General features: G+C 38.4%; 1 pseudogene; it reads left to right on the top strand.

Moving 5' to 3' along the window:
• LOC111564077 (N-acetyltransferase 9-like protein) overlaps positions 1 to 13819 on the top strand; it is a 53119-nt pseudogene extending 39300 nt beyond the window's left edge.
• Positions 13820 to 14456: the final 637 nt, after the last annotated feature.

Genomic DNA, 14456 nt, shown 5'->3' with positions numbered 1-14456 from the left:
CAATACATTCACAAGCACAGAAATTTGTAGAGTTTCCTTTCTGTATATTTTATGGTCTCTTCATGTTTTTATGATATGGTCATGCCTATACTTAAAGCAGTAGCGCTATGCCCTGGTTTTCCCTCTGGGACAAGAAAGTTTACTCATCCATTAGAATCCACAAGCACTAGAACACAAACAGTTCAACTTATTTTTATGGAAAAATATGTAACCAGGAAAAGTGATATCTTCATAGTAGCCAGAGGACCAACAACACCAAAAAAAACCAGCATAGACAACATTATAAACTTATAACCCCCCACCCAGACACACACACACACACACACACACACACACACACACGTAATAACACAATCCACAGTCAGTCGGACCTTATAGATGTGGGTACATTCTTGTTATTCTTTCAGCCAATACTTAACTTTTGCTGAAAGGTTTTTAAGTCTGCTATCATATTAATTTTGTTTGGTAATGCGTTGCAGATGTGACAGCCTTTGATTGAAAAGGCTGCCTGTTCAAATGTAGTTCTGCGGTAAGATATTTTGCAGTTGTTGCTGTTTGACCTTCTGGTGACCCTGCTGCCGTCCTGTCTTTGGATGAATCCACAGAGTGGCTGTGGCACTGATTTACTGAGGCATTTAAAGATTCATTTGATGAAGCAACGATCAATGAAGCTTTCAAAACTCAATTATTTATTTATTGATTTTTTTTAAATAAGACAGTGATGCCACTGAATTGGTTTTTAATACATAATTTTCAGAGCTTGATTGTATAATGAAACCTATATGGACCTCTTGCACCAGCTACTGTATGTTCTGGCTGACAGTAAAGTGGCTATTCTATTCTATTTTATTCTATTCTATTCTATTCTATTCTATTCTTCTTGACCTGCAATGTTTAGGTAGGGGGTACATGTCAAACATCCACATGAATGTCAGGACTCACGGTTCCCCAGCAGAACATTGCATTATAACAAGATGATCAATGTTATTTACTTCACACTTCACCTGTCAGCTGTCATCATGTTGCGGTTGATCAGTGTAGTTTAAAGCTGATTGAGGTAATGTGTTTTATGGCTTTTCAGGCTCAAAATTGAGCCAAAAACTTGTTTCAACAGCATTTGCTGAGTTTATTTCATTGTGTAGCAGGTTTCTGTCAACTCTAAGAAGCTGAACTGCTTTGTGCTAATACTCATAGCAGAGCTGCTCTGTTACGAGAGACAGCAAACTGCACTGTCGGTGTGTGTTGCACCTGTGACCTTCTGTCTGGTTTGCAGTTCCACTCAGTGCCACAGAGTGGAGTGTCACACAAATAATCTGTAAAAGAGGTCAGGTCAGAGGTCAGATTAAATATCAGCAGGACCTTATTAGAGATTAGCATCAGGATATTCCAGGACAGCTGGTTCAAGATTCTGCTGTGTATGCGCACACAGTATAGGTGTGTGTGTGTGTGTGTGCATGTGGTGGTGTGATAAAGTGAGGATACATGAGGTTAATTCTTTACAGGCGGATTGTAGGGTGACTGAGGTTGGAAAAATAAATTACCTCTATTAACTTTAATTAACTTAAGGCCTCGCTCACTGTGTCTCTTCCTCTCTCTCACACACACACACGTAAAAAGAAAAAAACACAGTCTGTGGTTTTCAGTGCAGATTTCCTACAATGCATATATACACAGAGCAAAGATTTGTTTTTTAAACTTATTTATAGCAGAGGTTCACATACACAGACCTTATGCAAATATATATATATATATATATATATAAAAATAAAAATTCAGAGTGACTCAACATATCCAAGGATAGTAATATTCATTGCAAAAAAAAAGAAAGAAAGAAATAATCCCAAAAACACATTTAATGTACCTCAGAATCAATATATATTACATAGTTCTTCAGTATCTAAGTAGTCCAGTTATAGTGGTGGGTGCATTAAAGGGTACAGTGGCAACAGGAGCTTCCAGCAGCTCTGTCAGTATACCTTTAATAATACTTATTGAATAATGATCATTTATTTGCTTTTACATTTTATACATCAGAAAATGCAAATAGAAGGGGAAAAAATGTTTAACAATACCAAGCTAAACAGCAAAATTCCGTTACTTGTGTTCAAGGACACTATATATCTCAAGTACAGACAAATACAGATAGCATGATTAGAATAAAACTTAGTGCATTGCAAGATTATCTTTCAAAATCACCTTGAAGAGCACATGAAGTCAACACATAAATAATAAAACCATTATCTCAAAGATGCCTTGAGCTTGCATAGTTTAGGAGCTTAGTTATAAACAAGTTGCAACCTTCAGTTTGTTCATCCTTTGTTTTGGAAATTCCAATAAACCAACACTGGATGATTTTCGTGACACTGAAGACAAATTAAATCTATTTTATACGAGACCAGAGGAGTTTGATTAAACAGTGGGTGACAGTAATACGCCGTCCAGACAGTACAGTTTTAAGTAAGATGTGGCCTCTGAGTAGATAATTTCATTAAAAAGTGCACTGCAGCAATCTAGCTACTGGAGATAAGGACACGGGTTAGTTTTTCACCACCTTTCTGGCTAAGAAAAGACTGAAGCTTGGCAATATTTCTCAAATGGAACAAGACTGATGGGGAACCAAACATCCAAGCTTTTCAGCTGCAGTAACTTCTTTTGGTCTTGGGATCCAGTGAAAGTATCTTTTTCTTGTCTTCAGCTTCAAGAAGTCGCACTATTTAGGAGCTCCAGACAGACTGGCTGGGAGTGAACTGAAACCTTATTATTAGGCTCTACAGAAACGTATAACTGCAGGGATGATGCAGACACGCGATAGTGTGAACATTTACAGGAATGGCCACGCAATCAGCCCTTTAAGCCTTTTATTTTCAATTGGGGTGTATTGTTCGACAGCTTATGCGCCAAAATAATGACTAAAAGAATAATGGACGTTTGTTATGTTAGCTTTATATGGTGATATTTATATTGTTGATGGTGATGTTAAAGAAGAGAAGACTGCTACTCAATAAGGAGAGTGCAGAAAAAGGGCACCTATTCCTCTGAGTTTAAGCAATAATTTTGGGTTTTCTGAGTTTTTTAGGTGCCATTCAGAAGTACCTGGAGGAGGTGCTTAGATCTATCCAGAAAATATCCCTGAAAGAGTTTCAACAGAGGCGTTTCTCATGGTGAGAACACATATAAAGGTTTAGGCCACCCTGAAATGACCTGCAAAGTCCTTCAGTGAGAAATGGCCTGTTGTATTTAGCTTGTTTGGACCCTAGCTGTGCTTCCAGCCTCAATGTTAAACCTGTTTGTCTCATAGCCCTAAAATATTTCTCCAAAGTGCTGCTCTACTACCCTGTTTTATAAGCGAGACACATGCCAAAATGCTTAACTGTCAGACATGCTGCTTTACACTAGATAACAGAGGTGAATGAAAATAGTCAAGTTTAAGGATTGTTGCATGTCTGAAGTATTAATATAATATTAAGAATGTAAATCAATTCCCTCTGTGGAGGATATTCTCAAAAGATGGCACAAAAATATACCTAGAATCAGTTACTAAGAGCAGGTCACACACACACACACACACACACACACACACACACACACACACACACACACACACACACACACACACACACACACACACACACACACACAGTATCAGCTGGTGGAACCTTTAGCCTTGACCTGGTAATGAGGTTGAACCAACAAGGTTTGCTCTGAAGGAATTAACAGTATTAACAGTCAAAGTGAGGACACAAGGTGCCGCCTGTCTGGCTACTGGTCCCAATGTGTGTGTGTGTATGTGTGTGTGTGTTCATGTGTGTTCATGTGTGTGTGTGTTATTTCTTTCATTCCTCAGCTTCTTAAAGGGTCAACTGTGACTAAACCACCCTGTCTCCAGATTTCCAAACACTCTACTGTATGTGTGTGTGTGTGTGTGTGTGTGTGTGTGTACGTGTGTGTTGGAGGATGAACTTGGTAGTCTCCCAGCAGGTGCAGGGTGGTGGGGTTACACTGACAGTTCTCAGGTTGAGTGGCGTTTCGAAGTGGTAAACAGCTCTGTGGGTTGATGTGGGAGCAAACTGTAGCACCCATGGGTGAAAGTGAGGTCGGGATAGACAGCTCTTGTAAAACTGCTGGTGTTTACCTCATGGAATAAACACAAATGTACAGTTTCCACTGTGAAAAAAAATGTCTCTGTTTAATGTGGATTCCATTTATTAAGACATTCAGCTGACATGAATACAATTTAATGAAAACATCAACGAAAGCCTTAGTAAAGACAAGATTCCAAAAAAGAAAAAAAAAGAAAAAAACATAATCTTGAGTTTATTGATAGTACCAATATCTCAAAAGCTTCTGACACCTCTTTTTTGTACCATTTAAGCCATTCCTTGTGTGTAAAATCCTCCAGATCACTCATAATCTTTGGTTTTCATGCTGCTGCTGCCTTGTGTAATTTCCACCAAAAGTTGGATTTAAATCTTGGGACTGTGAGGCCACTTAAGGACACTTCAGGAACAGTTCTTGAACCAAGCTGTGTTTGACGTGCATGTATGTTTGGGATCATTATGTTGCTGTAAAGTTCAAGGGGCATCACATGCTTCTTCAACATGGTCTGGATTAGAGTCAGTGTACACTGCATATGTGAGTTTTGTGGTGTGTCTGTGGTTAAACATCTAAGCTCTGCATTCAGAAAACAGTAGACAGGGACAGACGAAAAGAGGATAGACAAAATAGGAAAACAAATAACGTGACACCAAGAAGAAAGTAGCTCTGCACATGCTGACTATGTTCGGCTAAACATACAGCTGCGAGGCAGCTTTTTCAACTATGAACAGCTAAATATGGTTCCAGACTCACCAATGAGCTCCAGATGTGTTTGAGAACAACCCTGACACCGTTCAGACCACGATTCAGAATACTGGCAGCTGAAGCTCAGTTCTCCCATTAAGCAGCAGGGATATAAGGGGAGTGATAGAAGACAGGAAAAAAATGTAAAAGTGTTCAATTGCTGATTTTTTTTTTGAGATTTAGGTATTATTAAAGATGTATATAAGCTGTTTCAGGTTGTTCGGTCATTATTTTATGAAGTTCTGCACTTTATTTTAAGATGTACAGGTATACGGTCAGTTATTGATTACATGCAGACACTAATAAAACTACTAGGTTACATCAACATATATCGCACTAATTCAGTTGGACATTATGATGTTCAGGACCTTTGCTTCAATACATTTTCTCAGACTGGACCTCTTTGAATTTTAGTTGAATACCCCTGCTTTACTGAATTGCAATTTTTCCAACTTGTCAGCAAATTTGTTTAGGTCTCTAAAGATGTTTTTGAATTTTTGTTCTGAAAATCTGACCTGTCAGTTTTTGTCCTTTCATTTGTAGTCGGTTGGAAATGCCATATTTAACGTTTTTGTATTTGAACAGACACCTCCCCTCTAATTTTTGAACTGCTTTAACAGTATTTTAAGGTCAATTCCACTTTTTCTCCAGTAGGTGGTGATCTGGTTCTGTTGTGGATCCATCAGAGAGCTATATCTGTAAGCTCTGCCCATGCCCAGCCCAGAAATAAATGAGGCATGAGGAAGACACTAACTTGGTGCTCTGTCTGTTAATCCACAGCCATTAATTACTTCCGGTTACACAGTGTTTCCTGTCCTGTGTAATCTTTGCTGCCAGTCCAGATTACCCCTAGGTCTGGTGCCTGTAACACATTCAAAAATCAGTGCTTGAATCAGTCAACCGATAGTGTTGTGGGCCGGTCTGGGCCAAAAATGCTTGGGCTGCTTTTTTGCCCCAATCCAGCCCTGATTGTCAGGCTGTGTGTGGATTTTTAATCATGTCATCTTGGATATACATTTGTATGTTATATTTACTATTGTGCCTACTCTTGGATTTCAGATAGAAATGAGCCGATAGCTAAAAAGCTTTTTTCCTGTGAAAAATATTTTTCTGTGCATGGTGCCTGACAAATAAATGTAAAATATCAAGTGCAAAAACAACAGGACAGAGGAATCCTTGCTTGATTGCTGGGGATTGTGTTCTTATCATATAGATATACTTCTGATCCATCAGTTCCAGTTTATTCACTTTATAAAAAAAAAAGACTCCTAGAATTTAACAGGCCTATAAGCAATGCTTTTTCTGGGATCTTTAAGTCAACGTTTATGTGTTTTTTGGTCAAGAATGGAGCACAGCCAGTTTTCTGGGCATGGAAGCGTTGCTTGTTTTTTCTAATAATCTACACTTTTGTTCCAGCCTTATTCAGGTCTTCCTGCAGGTCTTTGGCAATAATACCAGATTTTCTTCAGCTGCTGTTTTGAAATGCCTGATTCCCAATGGACAAATGTTGGTCTTACTATGAATCATAAAACTTGCATTTAGTGCTGCCAATTGATGTTTTGGAAAATGTTTTGAATTTTATTTTCTTATAAACCATAGCTTTTTGAGTGTAATGAAATAATTCTGTCAACACTTGAGGGCTCCTTTGTGTTTGCGATGTTTGCTACTCAGCTTGAACCCATGTGTAGGTGGGATTTACATCTGCATCACAGCTTTAAGAAATTCACTTTTGTTGAGTTCCTAAAAGCTTAATTGCATCTTGTGATCGTGTGGAAGCTTTACATTCTGTGAAGGTGTAACAGCAATGTAAGATAGGAGGACATCACAAAAACATCCTGCAGCTGCTAAAGCTCATGTTACACATGTTGACTTCTTATAATCAATTTGAATTTGATGCTCAACTTGCAAACCTAATGAAACAACCTATATTGTGTAAAACCCTACATACCTTAAAACAGACTTGAAGAGGTACAATCACTGCACAAGTTGTTAAACTAAAATGTCAATTTTTGCCTTTTAAGAGAAGCATCACTATATTACTTGAATCTGATAATGAACCCTAAAGTCATATTCTATGCCATTTTTATGTGCAATTTAGACTTGCTGGATAAAGATGCAGCACATAAAGCCATTTCAAGTTCATTTGAAGTGTTATAGATCATTTTGGGCTGGACTCAGTGGATTGAAGGGACTTGGTCAACAGGATGGATAATTAAAATGTCTTGACAGATCAGTCACATGTCGTATTGCATGTAAAGCTCTGTTGTCTGCAAAATTACATTAAGCGTCTGGAAATATCAGGCTTGGATTTGTCTACATTTGCATGTGTTGTTTTTGTATTCTGCCTTAGACTTAATTCTCTCAGCATCTGAGTAAACCTAATAACCTAAATGATGTCAGTTTTGTCATCTGCTCAGCCCATGAAAATCTGTGAATACATACGTTTGTGTGCAGCCAGAATTCTGACTATACACACTGACAAGACCATACATGCTGACAAGGTATCGATTCTGATTCAATTTCAAACCACAAAATCCACAATTAAAGAAAAATCTCTATTTCAGCAAGATAATGTAAGTCCTGCACCACTTGTAAAGGCTTTGTTAGCACTGTTTTTCCTTTTTTTTGCAGTGACAGTAGAAGTGAAAGAAAATGTGCAGAAAGAGAGAATGACATGCAAAAAAAAATGGTCCGGCCAAGAATCTAACCTGAGATTTGCTGCTTAGGTCATACACACATGGACAAAATTGTTGGTACCCCTCAGTTAATGAAAGAAAAGCCCACAATGGTCACACAAATAATTTGAATCTGACAAAAGTAATAATAAATAAAAATTCTATGAAAATTAACCAATGAAAATCAGACATTGCTTGTGAACCGTGGTTCAACAGAATTATTTCTTAAAAATAAACTCATCAAACAGGCCTGGACAAAAATGATGGTACCCCTAGTAAAGACTGAAAATAATGTGACCACATGTGTATAACTGAATACTTACAGCACATACCACATAGGTGTATCAGCTCATAGAAAGAAATAAAGAAAAATTAATACTTTAAATAAGTCTGCGTAATTTGACAATTGCACTAAATGCAGACAGGACTGTCCACTCAACTTCCTTCTAACCAAAGTAAACCTCATGCCCACAAAAAAAAAAAAAAAACGAACTCAGAGCCGTGTGTGGAATTCCATCTACCACACCCATGCATGCAATCTATAGATAGCCCAAGTCCACCAACCCTCCTGAGTCACGACACTCAAATCTTGCATGCAAATTATGATACCTGCCCCAAAGTGGCCACGTCAGATATCATAAATTCCTAACTGAACCATTTACATCAAGCAACCACTACACGCATCACATTTAGCCAAAATGTTTACAGTTCTTGAGAAAAATGACAATAAGAAATTATTGTTAATATTGATTTGGGGTTTTAAGAACCAATATTGGATCATTTAAATAATAAGAAATTGAAAGAAGACTACAACTCAGTGTTGTGTATCACAGCTACAATCAGCTGATTATTTCCTCAAATAACTATTTAGTCCAAGGAATGCAGTAAATCCTCACATTTGAGAAGCAGGAACTTGATAATGTTTACTGTTTCTCAGAAAATGACTTGGTTGTGAAAAAAAGTCAATTAAACAACTCATTGTGTCAGCTCTAATCAGACACTTTACAGTGTTGAATTGCTATTTTCAGCTGAACAATATTTTCCTTGAAACGTTTGAGCTTCTATGTGGGCTTTATTGTGGAGTACACATATAGATTATACTGTAGCAAGGTACAACAATATATTTATCTTCTTAGGAGAGTGAGGTCATCTGGAGCAAGTAAATAGATCCTTCTGTTGTTTTTCGAGTGTGCAGTGGTGCAGTTTGTCCCTCTGTACAGTTTAAAACTCAAATGGTTTTACTTCTTTTTAAAGTAGTGTACACTCAAAAATGTTGCCTCTGACAGGCCATATTTTCTTCAAGTCGTTATCGTGTATTTGAAGTATATCAGCTTTTGTCATCAAACAGAGAAGTCTGAGTCCCATAAGGTCAGCTAAACTGACTGCAAAACTTTTTGGTTTCACAGTGTCAAACTGGGTTCCTTACAGGCCTCACTGCTCCAACGTGTGGATTAAACACTGCAGGAAGTCATTAAATTGATGCAGTGCGGCAACTTTTTTATTCCTAATGTCTAAATGTTGTAATATATGTTGTAGTATTTGTGTTGTTGTTTGGTGAAATGTCTAGTGCTTACTGTGCCTTCGCATTCATACAAACACAACAGTAAGCATGGCACTGGTTTGACACTGGGACACACTGAAGGTTCGGTGTCTTGTCCAAGAACATTTTTATTTGAGGACAACCTGATGACCAACCTGAGTCACAGCCACCGCTAACAAAAGCTGCATTTATCACTGTATTTATTCTATTATAGGTTTAATTTTTTTTATACCTTTTCATCCCGTCATGTAATAATTCATACAGTAATTCATGCAGTTGTTCTTTTTATGTCCGTCATATCTCGTTTTTGTGAAGGTAACAAACACTAACATTGAATCTGGCACTACACTTGTATATCCTATTTCTCTTCTCCATCTGTCAGAGAGGCTTGTTCCTGTTCACAAACGTAGTCAAAACTTTTTGAAAGTGTGGTAGCTGTCACAGAAATGTAATAATCCTGTGAAATCATCCTGGGTCCTGTCAGTGTCCACAAAGCTAGTTTCCATTCACTGTCAACTACTTTCTGTCAGTAACACTATGGGGGGGCGTGCAGACACACACACATACACACACACACACGCACGCACGCACACTCACAAAAAAACATGCGCCTTCACAGCAATCTGTTGTGCTTGTTCCCCAGAGGACATGCAAAGCTGATGTCTGCCCACTTCACCACCATTCAGTAGGTGTGTAGCCTCTATAAGCAGAATAAAGACAGTTTCAGCAGTGAGAGATCTGATTCCTGCTAGTTAGTTATGGAACCATCACAGAAACATCTTGTGGATGTCCTGCTGTATCCGAATGTGAACTCTGCTCTCTACTATGTGAAGCAGTGGCTGCTAGTTTGGCATAAGCAGCAAAAACCAACAAGCAGACAGCAACACAGAAGAACTTTCACAACTGTATCCATCCTTGAATTCTGAAGTTGTGGCTGTATGAAAGGCTGGGGGCAGTGAAAATACAGAAAAAGCCTTTTAAAAGGGCGCAGCTCAGTGTTAGTGTGGAACAGACTGTGAAGGAGAAGAATAGGTTCAACAACAACAACAACAACAAAAACTATCAAATATGTCCTTGGAATATATTTTTGAAATAAATATTTGTGTTTGACAGACTCTTTTGAAGCTCAGAGGGTCATACTGCATGATGTTCTACTTTTTTACAGTCATTGTATTGTCAGGATTAGTGAACAGTAGGATCAACCTTCAAGAACTCAACACAAGATGAATGCTACAGACTTGATAATATAAAATCCAGCAAATGCTCAGAAACTATGATTTCTTTCTAACAGCATTTTTTTGAATTCACAAATACCTATTCATCTAGACAGTTTAGAATGTTGTGCACAGTCTCATTGTAATCACTGTCAAAACATATGGGCGAACATCACCTTTTCTGTGATGTCATGCCGAGTTCTGGACATATGATGCAAAATACATTTGGATTTGCAGAAAAATAAAAATGCCTCCTATGGCTGTTAGTGATGGCTCCATTTCTACAAATGTTTAGGGCCCCAGAATGTGCAAATGTACCAAGTTCCATGCTTTAATGAAAATGTGAAGATTATTTCTTCATATCAACTGGACTTTTAAACTATGAATTCTAATTGTAGCCAATTGATGCACACTGCAGTGTAAAGGCTTTGATTTTCCACGTTTGCATGTCCGTGTGCTGTAAAGTTTGCAAGAGTCCTCATAGACCCATCCATTGAGTACACTAATGCTTAGCAAAAGTGTACAGGTGTGAATGCGTCGATATGAAATACTGTCCTCCCAGCAGACTTCTGCAGATTAGACAGGTTAAATAACAGAAGCTTTTGTGGTGTCTGCAGCTATAGGGAGTATAATGAGGGCTTGATGCTGTTGATGTTCAGCATCAGCAGGACTCCAACTGCATACACCTTACATGTTTATTACACTTTAGCAGTGGCTGTAAATAGTGACACGTTGAAGTTGATGCAACAGTATTCGTGGACATTCAGCTGAGCAGCTGTTTCCAGCAGCTGCACTGTTAAATACAGCAAAGAGGTCACTCAATTAGATGTCTCCAACACATCTAGCTCGACGTTGTGCAGCTGTTTGCTATATACTTCAGGTTTTGTAGGGCCAATCACAAAAAAGTTACAAAGGACAAGGACTGCAGTTTTAAATGACGTTACTGTTTTGTATAACTTGGGATTCACAGTTTTTTTCCCTTAAATCTCAGGTTTTGTCTCAAACATGAGTATTGCCAGTTGAAAATTGTCCCACTAGCTTTTGTAATATTAAATGCATCTCAAGTTGTTTTTGTTTGTTTATTAGAACAAATAATTGGTCAACACTCAGTTAAGGAAATTAGCATCCTGAGTGCTGAGCTGTTAAGGATGACTTTAAGTTGTCTAGAGGAAGGTTATTTTCTTTAATTGGTATTAAACTCACAGTGAAACTCTTTCTGACCTCTGACCAGGGAGGAGCAGCAAGAACTCATCTGCATGGCAGCTCCCCGCAAAGTCCCCAACTTCACTGGGCGTTTTTTACGATAAGAAAAAAAAAAAAGGAAGATAAACTACTATACTACTACTGACTTTTTTCACTACTCATCCTAAAATGTGTCGGTGTTAAATTAAAATGTCAAACTCAATTGAAAAACAAACCGTGAGGAAGTTTGACTTTCAGCAAATAGAAACTTGACTTATTACACTTACGAAGTCACTAATACTGCTCAAAAGAATATCAAACATTTGAATACATTTTGCAGACAGGAACTAGATCAGAAACACACACATACACACACACACACACACACCCCTATATGAAACAAATAGCCAAAGTAATGGTAGCAGGCAGGACAGTAGAGTCTACAGAGGCTCCAGAATAAATGTGAGTCCTGGCTTCCCTCTGAGGATCACACAGCACATGATGCGGCTCATCAGCTCACAGAATGCTGAGTGCTGCACTCTGCTCAGTAATAAAGGATCATTTACAATCAGTTATTCTCTCTCTTCCTCCCCTGCTGTTCTTTCCTTTCTTCCCTGGTGTCCATCCTCTCCCTTGACCATTTACATCACTCTCTAACTATTCTCATTACTTTGCTTCCTGGTAACCTTTTCTCCATCATTTTGTTCCCTTTTTCACCCCCTTTGTCTTATGTTCTGTCTCTTTCGGGCCTAAATTGAGTTATCTTACAGAGCATTTGAGTGGTAGCCTGTAGCCATGGCTTTATTAGAATGATGCTTCAACAAGGACAAAAATGTGTCTCTTCCTGTGTTTGAATGGACACAAATCTTATGATTTTAACTGAATCAAGGCAGCGATTTATCTCTGAGTAAATGTGAAAAGAGACTAAAAACCAAAGAGAAAAGAAAAGTCATAGTGATTTAATGCTATAGCATGGGCTGCCGGCAAGAGGATCATTGAGCATGTTAATAAAATCCTTCACTCAGAGTATCTAAACAGACTTGCATCTTCCTTTGGTTGAAAAAATTCACGGAATATATCACTCAACTGTGTGTAGTTTAGCGTTTCTGGCTAGTGGCAAATTCCTTCATTTGTTAAATGATATGAGTCCATCACATTCAACATTCATTTCCATTTTAAGTGCATATGTTGTTTATTGTGGTCCGAGGCACAAAGTGTCATTTTAACATGTATAGATTTAAGAGTACATCTCAAAAGAAAGTTAGTGACTATAAAGTAAGCATGCAGCAGTTAGCAGCTAAAAAGATAATTCCATTAGAGGTTAGAGGAAAGCAACACAAAGCTGAAAGGAGAGTGAATAAATATATTCCAAATGAATAAAAAAATAACTGCTAGGCTTGGAAAATATGCAACTGCGGACGCACATTTGCTGTATTAGTTTAAAGGTGATAGTGTGTCTGTGTCGGTCGCTTTTCAATTGCTCCTATGTGGCCAAGAAAATTGTTTAAGATTGGGTTTCTGGACCATTTTATCTCTCAAACAATTTATGCTGAGAAGTCTGCAGATACATGGTTGACATATGTTTTAGAAACTTAATAATTTAAGTAAACTGCCAACAGCACATTGATTTAACTGGTTGTATCAAGTCACACCTAATTCTTCTTTTTTTTAAAAAAAATCTATAAATTCATACATTTATGTGTTAATAAGTTTTGAAGGGCTGTGATAAATGAAAACAAAACTTTTAGTTGAATTGTTTGAAATTATTAAAGTTGTGATGTTTATTTGAAGTTATATACTTATGGTCTGTGTTAATTCTACTCTGTTTTGATTTGAGGACTGAGGCCTGCATGTCTCATTGAGGCACTTACAGAGCTGTTGTTGTTTTTACTGATTTACTTTTTGCATCAAAAGCAGCCAGAAGCCAAGTCAGTTTTTTGTAATAAGAACATATACTTTATTAATCCTTAATAGGAAATTAATTTGTAACAGCAACATGTTACTAATTAATTCAGGAATACAACATGCAGAGGAGCTGGAGGGAAGATGACGAGAAGTACACATTCATCATCTTGGACAAACAGCGGTGGATGGACTCCAGTCTAGAGGAGGAGCAGTGCATGGTGGGAGATGTCAACATCTTCCTGACTGACCCCACAGATCCATCATTAGCTGAGCTGGAGATCATGATAGCAGAGCCCAGCTACAGAGGAAAAGGCATCGGGAAGAAGGTGACACGTATGATGATGAGCTACGGAAAGTTTCAAGCAAAGATCAGGCTGGATAGCCAGGTCAGCATCGCCATGTTCAAGAAGCTGCTCTTCTAGGAGGTGTCGCTGTGTAAGGTGTTCAAAGAGGTGACTCTGTAGCTGATGGTGGATAAATCCATTTGGATGAAGCTGCTGGACAACATGGCTCACGTGAAGGAGAAGTGTGAGAAGTGAAGCATAAATATAATAAGATTTGGGTGATGCTGGCTTGATCAGGGGAAAACATTTCATAGTGGAATGAATTGCAACAGGGCTGCACAGTGGCGTAGTGGTTAGCACTTTCACCTTGCAGCAAGAAGATCCCTGGTTCGTGTCCCGGCTTTCCCGGGATCTTTCTGCATGGAGTTTGCATGTTCTCCCTGTGCATGCGTGGGTTCTCTCCGGGTACTCCGGCTTCCTCCCACAGTCCAAAAATATGCTGAGGTTAATTGATTATTCTAAATTGCCCGTAGGTGTGAATGTGAGAGTGATTGTTTGTCTCTGTATGTAGCCCTGTGACAGACTGGTGACCTGTCCAGGTGTCCCCTGCCTTCGCCCGAGTCAGCTGGGATAGACTCCAGCCACCCACGACCCTAATGAGGATTAAGTGGTGTATAGAAGATGAACTGTAACATTTGTAACACAAGAAGAGAAGGAAAGAGTTAGAAGGAATGGACACATGAATACAAAAGAAAAAAGAAAAGAAAAAAATAAATCACTCATTGCATCCTGATAACACATGGCTTTGGCCTGTTTC

The sequence above is a fragment of the Amphiprion ocellaris genome, chromosome 20 (assembly GCF_022539595.1).
Source record: "Amphiprion ocellaris isolate individual 3 ecotype Okinawa chromosome 20, ASM2253959v1, whole genome shotgun sequence".
Lineage (NCBI taxonomy): Eukaryota > Metazoa > Chordata > Actinopteri > Pomacentridae > Amphiprion > Amphiprion ocellaris.
Note: the sequence above shows the minus strand (reverse complement) of the source record. Positions and strands in the feature narration are given on the sequence as shown.